Genomic DNA, 9,891 nt, shown 5'->3' on the forward strand with positions numbered 1-9,891 from the left:
AGTATCAGATGGATTTTGATGGTGAAATTAGTACTATTGATACAGTATCAGATGGATATTGATGGCAATATTAATAATTTTGATACAGTATCAGATGGATATTGATGGTGGTATTAGTAATATTGATACAGTATCAGATGGATATTGATGGGGATATTAGTAATATTGATACAGTATCAGATGGATATTGATGTGATATTAGTAATATTGCTACAGTATCAGATGGATATTTTTTGAGATATTAGTAATATTGATACAGTATCAGCTAGATATTGATGGTGATATTAGTAATATGGATACAGTATCAGATGGATATTGATGGTGATATTAGTACTATTGATACAGTATCAGCCAGATGATATTGTTGGTGACATTAGTAATATTGATACAGTATCAGATGGATATTGATGGTGATATTAGTAATATTGATAGAGTATCGGATGGATATTGATGGTGATATTTATTATTGATACAGTATCAGATGGATATTGATGGTGATATTAGTAATATTGATACAGTATCAGATGGATATTGATGGTGATATTAGTAATATTGATACAGTATCAGATGGATATTGATGGTGATATTAGTACTATTGATACAGTATCAGATGATATTGTTGGTGTATTAGTAATATTGATACAGTATCGGATGGATATTGATGGTGATATTAGTAATATTGATATATTGTCAGATGGATATTGATGGTGATATTAGTACTATTGATACAGTATCAGATGGATATTGATGGTGATATTAGTAATATGGATACAGTATCAGATGGATATTGATGGTGATATTAGTACTATTGATACAGTATCAGATGGATATTGATGGTGATATTAGTAATATTGATACAGTATCGGATGGATATTGATGGTGATATTTGTAATATTGATACAGCATCAGATGGATATTGATGGTGATATTAATAATATTGATACAGTATCAGATGGATATTGATGGTGATATTAGTAATATTGATACAGTATCAGATGGCTATTGATGGTGATATTAGTAATATTGATACAGTATCAGATGGATATTTTTGGTGATTGTAATATTGATACAGTATCAGATGGATATTGATGGTGATTGTAATATTGATACAGTATCAGATGGATGTTAATAGTGATATTAGTAATATTAATACAGTATCAGATGGATATTGATGGTGATGTTAGTAATATTGATACAGTATCAGTTGGATATTGATGGTGATATTAGTACTATTGATACAGTATCAGATGATATTGTTGGTGATATTAGTAATATTGCTACAGTATCAGATGGATATTGATGATTATATTAGTAATATTGATACAGTATCAGATGGATATTGATGGCGATATTAGTAATATGGATACAGTATCAGATTATATTGATAGTGATATTAGTACTATTGATACCGTATCAGATGGATATTGATGGTGATATTAGTACTATTGATACAGTATCAGATGGATATTGTTGGTGATATTAGTAATATTGATACAGTATCACATGGATATTTTTGGTGATATTAGTAATATTGATACAGTATCATATGGATATTGATAGTGATATTAGTACTATTGATACCGTATCAGATGGATATTGATGGTGATATTAGTACTATTGATACAGTATCAGATGGATATTGTTGGTGATATTAGTAATATTGATACAGTATCACATGGATATTTTTGGTGATATTAGTAATATTGATACAGTATCATATGGATATTGATGGTGATATTTGTAATATTGATACAGTATCAGATGATATTGATGGTGATATTAGTAATATTGATACAGTATCAGATGGATATTGATGGTGATATTAGTAATATTGATACAGTATCAGATGGATATTTTTGGTGATATTAGTAATATTGCTACAGTATCAGATGGATATTGATGGTGATATTAGTAATATTGATACAATATCAGATGGATATTGATGGTGATATTAGTAATATTGATACAGTATCAGATGGCTATTTATGGTGATATTAGTACTATTGATACAGTATCAGATGGTAGTGTTGGTGACATTAGTAATATTGATACAGTATCAGATGGATATTGATGGTGATATTAGTAATATTGATACAGTATCAGATGGATATTGATGTGATATTAGTAATATTGCTACAGTATCAGATGGATATTGTTGGTGATATTAGTAATATTGATATAGTATCACATGGATATTTTTGGTGATATTAGTAATATTGATACAGTCAGATGGATATTGATGGTGATATTTGTAATATTGATACAGTATCAGATGGATATTGATGGTGATATTAGTAATATTGATACAGTCAGATGGATATTGATGGTGATATTAGTAATACTGATACATTATCAGATGGATATTGATGGTGATATTAGTAATACTGATACATTATCAGATGGCAATTGATGGTGATATTAGTAATATTGATCATTTTATTAGTAATATTGATACAGTATCAGATGGTTATTGATTGTGATATTAGTAATATTGGTACAGTATCAGATGGATATAATATTGATACAGTATCAGATGGATATTGATGGTGATATTAGTAATATGGATACAGTATCAGATGGATATTGATGGTGATATTAGTAATATTGCTACAGTATCAGATGAATATTGATGGTGATATGAGTAATATTGATACAGTATCAGATGGATATTGATGGTGATATTAGTAATATTGATACAGTATCAGAAGGATATTGATGGTGATTGTAATATTGATACAGTATCAGATGGATAATGATGGTGATATTAGTAATGTTGCTAAAGTATTAGATGGATACTTTTGGTGATATTAGTAATATTGATACAGTATCAGATGGATATTGATGGTGATATTAGTAATATTGATACAGTATCAGATGGATATTGATGGTGATATTAGTAATATTGATACAGTATCAGATGGCTATTGATGGTGATATTAGTACTATTGATACAGTATCAGATGGATATTTTTGGTGATTGTAATATTGATACAGCATCAGATGGATATTGATGGTGATTGTAATATTGATACAGTATCAGATGGATATTAATGGTGGTATTAGTAATATTAATACAGTATCAGATGGATATTGATGGTGATGTTAGTAATATTAATACAGTATCAGTTGGATATTGATGGTGATATTAGTACTATTGATACAGTATCAGATGATATTGTTGGTGATATTAGTAATATTGCTACAGTACCAGATGGATATTGATGATTATATTAGTAATATTGATACAGTATCAGATGGATATTGATGGCGATATTAGTAATATGGATACAGTATCAGATTATATTGATAGTGATATTAGTACTATTGATACCGTATCAGATGGATATTGATGGTGATATTAGTACTATTGATACAGTATCAGATGGATATTGTTGGTGATATTAGTAATATTGATACAGTATCAGATGGATATTTTTGGTGATATTAGTAATATTGATACAGTATCAGATGATAGTGTTGGTGACATTAGTAATATTGATACAGTATCAGATGGATATTGATGGTGATATTAGTAATATTGCTACAGTATCAGATGGATATTGATGTGATATTAGTAATATTGCTACAGTATCAGATGGATATTGTTGGTGATATTAGTAATATTGATATAGTATCACATGGATATTTTTGGTGATATTAGTAATATTGATACAGTATTATATGGATATTGATGGTGATATTTGTAATATTGATACAGTATCAGATGGATATTGATGGTGATATTAGTAATATTGATACAGTATCAGATGGATATTGATGGTGATATTAGTAATATTGATACAGTATCAGATGGCTATTGATGGTGATATTAGTAATATTGATACAGTATCAGATGGATATTGTTGGTGATATTAGTACTATTGATACAGTGTCAGATGGATATTGATGGTGATATTAGTAATATTGATACTGTATCAGATGGCTATTGATGGTGATATTAGTAATATTGATACAGTATCAGATGGATATTGATGGTGATATTAGTAATATTGATACTGTATCAGATGGCTATTGATGGTGATATTAGTAATATTGATACAGTATCAGATGTATATTGTTGGTGATATTAGTACTATTGATACAGTGTCAGATGGATATTGATGGTGATATTAGTAATATTGATACAGTATCAGATGGATATTGTTGGTGATATTATTAATATTGATACAGTATCAGATGGATATTTTTGGTGATATTAGTACTATTGATACAGTGTCAGATGGATATTGATGGTGATATTAGTAATATTGATACAGTATCAGATGGATATTGTTGGTGATATTAGTAATATTGATACAGTATCAGATGGATATTTTTGGTAATATTAGTAATATTGCTACAGTATCATATGGATATTGATGGTGATATTAGTAATATTGATACAGTATCGGATGGATATTGATGGTGATATTTGTAATATTGATACAGTATCAGATTGATATTGATGGTGATATTAGTAATATTGATACAGTATCAGATGGATATAATATTGATACAGTATCAGCTGGATATTGATGGTGATATTAGTAATATGGATACCGTATCAGATGGATATTGATGGTGATATTAGTAATATTGATACAGTATCAGATGGATTTTGATGGTGAAATTAGTACTATTGATACAGTATCAGATGGATATTGATGGCAATATTAATAATTTTGATACAGTATCAGATGGATATTGATGGTGGTATTAGTAATATTGATACAGTATCAGATGGATATTGATGGGGATATTAGTAATATTGATACAGTATCAGATGGATATTGATGTGATATTAGTAATATTGCTACAGTATCAGATGGATATTTTTTTGAGATATTAGTAATATTGATACAGTATCAGCTAGATATTGATGGTGATATTAGTAATATGGATACAGTATCAGATGGATATTGATGGTGATATTAGTACTATTGATACAGTATCAGCCAGATGATATTGTTGGTGACATTAGTAATATTGATACAGTATCAGATGGATATTGATGGTGATATTAGTAATATTGATAGAGTATCGGATGGATATTGATGGTGATATTTATTATTGATACAGTATCAGATGGATATTGATGGTGATATTAGTAATATTGATACAGTATCAGATGGATATTGATGGTGATATTAGTAATATTGATACAGTATCAGATGGATATTGATGGTGATATTAGTACTATTGATACAGTATCAGATGATATTGTTGGTGTATTAGTAATATTGATACAGTATCGGATGGATATTGATGGTGATATTAGTAATATTGATATATTGTCAGATGGATATTGATGGTGATATTAGTACTATTGATACAGTATCAGATGGATATTGATGGTGATATTAGTAATATGGATACAGTATCAGATGGATATTGATGGTGATATTAGTACTATTGATGCAGTATCAGATGGATATTGATGGTGATATTAGTAATATTGATACAGTTTCGGATGGATATTGATGGTGATATTTGTAATATTGATACAGCATCAGATGGATATTGATGGTGATATTAGTAATATTGATACAGTATCAGATGGCTATTGATGGTGATATTAGTAATATTGATACAGTATCAGATGGATATTGTTGGTGATATTTGTACTATTGATACAGTGTCAGATGGATATTGATGTTGATATTAGTAATATTGATACAGTATCAGATGGATATTGATGGTGATATTAGTAATATTGATACAGTATCAGATGGATATTTTTGGTGATTGTAATATTGATACAGTATCAGATGGATATTGATGGTGATTGTAATATTGATACAGTATCAGATGGATGTTAATGGTGATATTAGTAATATTAATACAGTATCAGATGGATATTGATGGTGATGTTAGTAATATTGATACAGTATCAGTTGGATATTGATGGTGATATTAGTACTATTGATACAGTATCAGATGATATTGTTGGTGATATTAGTAATATTGCTACAGTATCAGATGGATATTGATGATTATATTAGTAATATTGATACAGTATCAGATGGATATTGATGGCGGTATTAGTAATATGGATACAGTATCAGATTATATTGATAGTGATATTAGTACTATTGATACCGTATCAGATGGATATTGATGGTGATATTAGTACTATTGATACAGTATCAGATGGATATTGTTGGTGATATTAGTAATATTGATACAGTATCACATGGATATTTTTGGTGATATTAGTAATATTGATACAGTATCATATGGATATTGATAGTGATATTAGTACTATTGATACCGTATCAGATGGATATTGATGGTGATATTAGTACTATTGATACAGTATCAGATGGATATTGTTGGTGATATTAGTAATATTGATACAGTATCACATGGATATTTTTGGTGATATTAGTAATATTGATACAGTATCATATGGATATTGATGGTGATATTTGTAATATTGATACAGTATCAGATGATATTGATGGTGATATTAGTAATATTGATACAGTATCAGATGGATATTGATGGTGATATTAGTAATATTGATACAGTATCAGATGGATATTTTTGGTGATATTAGTAATATTGCTACAGTATCAGATGGATATTGATGGTGATATTAGTAATATTGATACAATATCAGATGGATATTGATGGTGATATTAGTAATATTGATACAGTATCAGATGGCTATTTATGGTGATATTAGTACTATTGATACAGTATCAGATGATAGTGTTGGTGACATTAGTAATATTGATACAGTATCAGATGGATATTGATGGTGATATTAGTAATATTGATACAGTATCAGATGGATATTGATGTGATATTAGTAATATTGCTACAGTATCAGATGGATATTGTTGGTGATATTAGTAATATTGATATAGTATCACATGGATATTTTTGGTGATATTAGTAATATTGATACAGTCAGATGGATATTGATGGTGATATTTGTAATATTGATACAGTATCAGATGGATATTGATGGTGATATTAGTAATATTGATACAGTCAGATGGATATTGATGGTGATATTAGTAATACTGATACATTATCAGATGGATATTGATGGTGATATTAGTAATACTGATACATTATCAGATGGCAATTGATGGTGATATTAGTAATATTGATCATTTTATTAGTAATATTGATACAGTATCAGATGGTTATTGATTGTGATATTAGTAATATTGGTACAGTATCAGATGGATATAATATTGATACAGTATCAGATGGATATTGATGGTGATATTAGTAATATGGATACAGTATCAGATGGATATTGATGGTGATATTAGTAATATTGCTACAGTATCAGATGAATATTGATGGTGATATGAGTAATATTGATACAGTATCAGATGGATATTGATGGTGATATTAGTAATATTGATACAGTATCAGAAGGATATTGATGGTGATTGTAATATTGATACAGTATCAGATGGATAATGATGGTGATATTAGTAATCTTGCTAAAGTATTAGATGGATACTTTTGGTGATATAAGTAATATTGATACAGTATCAGATGGATATTGATGGTGATATTAGTAATATTGATACAGTATCAGATGGATATTGATGGTGATATTAGTAATATTGATACAGTATCAGATGGCTATTGATGGTGATATTAGTACTATTGATACAGTATCAGATGGATATTTTTGGTGATTGTAATATTGATACAGCATCAGATGGATATTGATGGTGATTGTAATATTGATACAGTATCAGATGGATATTAATGGTGGTATTAGTAATATTAATACAGTATCAGATGGATATTGATGGTGATGTTAGTAATATTAATACAGTATCAGTTGGATATTGATGGTGATATTAGTACTATTGATACGGTATCAGATGATATTGTTGGTGATATTAGTAATATTGCTACAGTACCAGATGGATATTGATGATTATATTAGTAATATTGATACAGTATCAGATGGATATTGATGGCGATATTAGTAATATGGATACAGTATCAGATTATATTGATAGTGATATTAGTACTATTGATACCGTATCAGATGGATATTGATGGTGATATTAGTACTATTGATACAGTATCAGATGGATATTGTTGGTGATATTAGTAATATTGATACAGTATCAGATGGATATTTTTGGTGATATTAGTAATATTGATACAGTATCAGATGATAGTGTTGGTGACATTAGTAATATTGATACAGTATCAGATGGATATTGATGGTGATATTAGTAATATTGCTACAGTATCAGATGGATATTGATGTGATATTAGTAATATTGCTACAGTATCAGATGGATATTGTTGGTGATATTAGTAATATTGATATAGTATCACATGGATATTTTTGGTGATATTAGTAATATTGATACAGTATTATATGGATATTGATGGTGATATTTGTAATATTGATACAGTATCAGATGGATATTGATGGTGATATTAGTAATATTGATACAGTATCAGATGGATATTGATGGTGATATTAGTAATATTGATACAGTATCAGATGGCTATTGATGGTGATATTAGTAATATTGATACAGTATCAGATGGATATTGTTGGTGATATTAGTACTATTGATACAGTGTCAGATGGATATTGATGGTGATATTAGTAATATTGATACTGTATCAGATGGCTATTGATGGTGATATTAGTAATATTGATACAGTATCAGATGGATATTGATGGTGATATTAGTAATATTGATACTGTATCAGATGGCTATTGATGGTGATATTAGTAATATTGATACAGTATCAGATGTATATTGTTGGTGATATTAGTACTATTGATACAGTGTCAGATGGATATTGATGGTGATATTAGTAATATTGATACAGTATCAGATGGATATTGTTGGTGATATTATTAATATTGATACAGTATCAGATGGATATTTTTGGTGATATTAGTACTATTGATACAGTGTCAGATGGATATTGATGGTGATATTAGTAATATTGATACAGTATCAGATGGATATTGTTGGTGATATTAGTAATATTGATACAGTATCAGATGGATATTTTTGGTAATATTAGTAATATTGCTACAGTATCATATGGATATTGATGGTGATATTAGTAATATTGATACAGTATCGGATGGATATTGATGGTGATATTTGTAATATTGATACAGTATCAGATTGATATTGATGGTGATATTAGTAATATTGATACAGTATCAGCTGGATATTGATGGTGATATTAGTAATATTGATACAGTATCAGATGGTTATTGATGGTGATATTAGTACTATTGATACAGTATCAGATGGGTATTGATGGTGATATTAGTAATATTGATACAGTATCAGATGGATATTGATGGTGATTGTAATACTGATACAGTATCAGATGGATATTGATGGTGTTATTAGTACTATTGATACACTATCAGATGATATTGTTGGTGATATTAGTAATATTTTTGTACTCTTCCAATTAAGGCTGCTACTAATGACTAATCGACTAATCGGATAATGAAGTCCATACCTATTTAATTTAATCATTGCCTTTTCAAAATCAGCTTGAGATATTTTAGCCATGTGCTTACTACATAACGATTACTACTTAATAAAAAAAATACATATATATATATATATATATATATATATATATATATATATATATATATATATATATATACACACAGTCGTGGTCAAAAGTTTACATACACTATAGGTTGGTTGGAGGTTGGGTCTTGGGCACAGTTGGGTGTTCCAACAGGACAATGACCCCAAACACACGTCAAAAATGGTAAAGGAATGGCTAAATCAGGCGAGATCTAAGGTTTTAGAATGGCCTGAATAGAAAGTCCTGACTTAAACGTGTGGACAATGCTGAAGAAACAAGTCGATGTCAGAAAACCAACACATTTAGCTGAACTGC

This window comes from Nerophis lumbriciformis, linkage group LG26 (assembly GCF_033978685.3).
Source record: "Nerophis lumbriciformis linkage group LG26, RoL_Nlum_v2.1, whole genome shotgun sequence".
Taxonomy (NCBI): Eukaryota; Metazoa; Chordata; class Actinopteri; order Syngnathiformes; family Syngnathidae; genus Nerophis; species Nerophis lumbriciformis.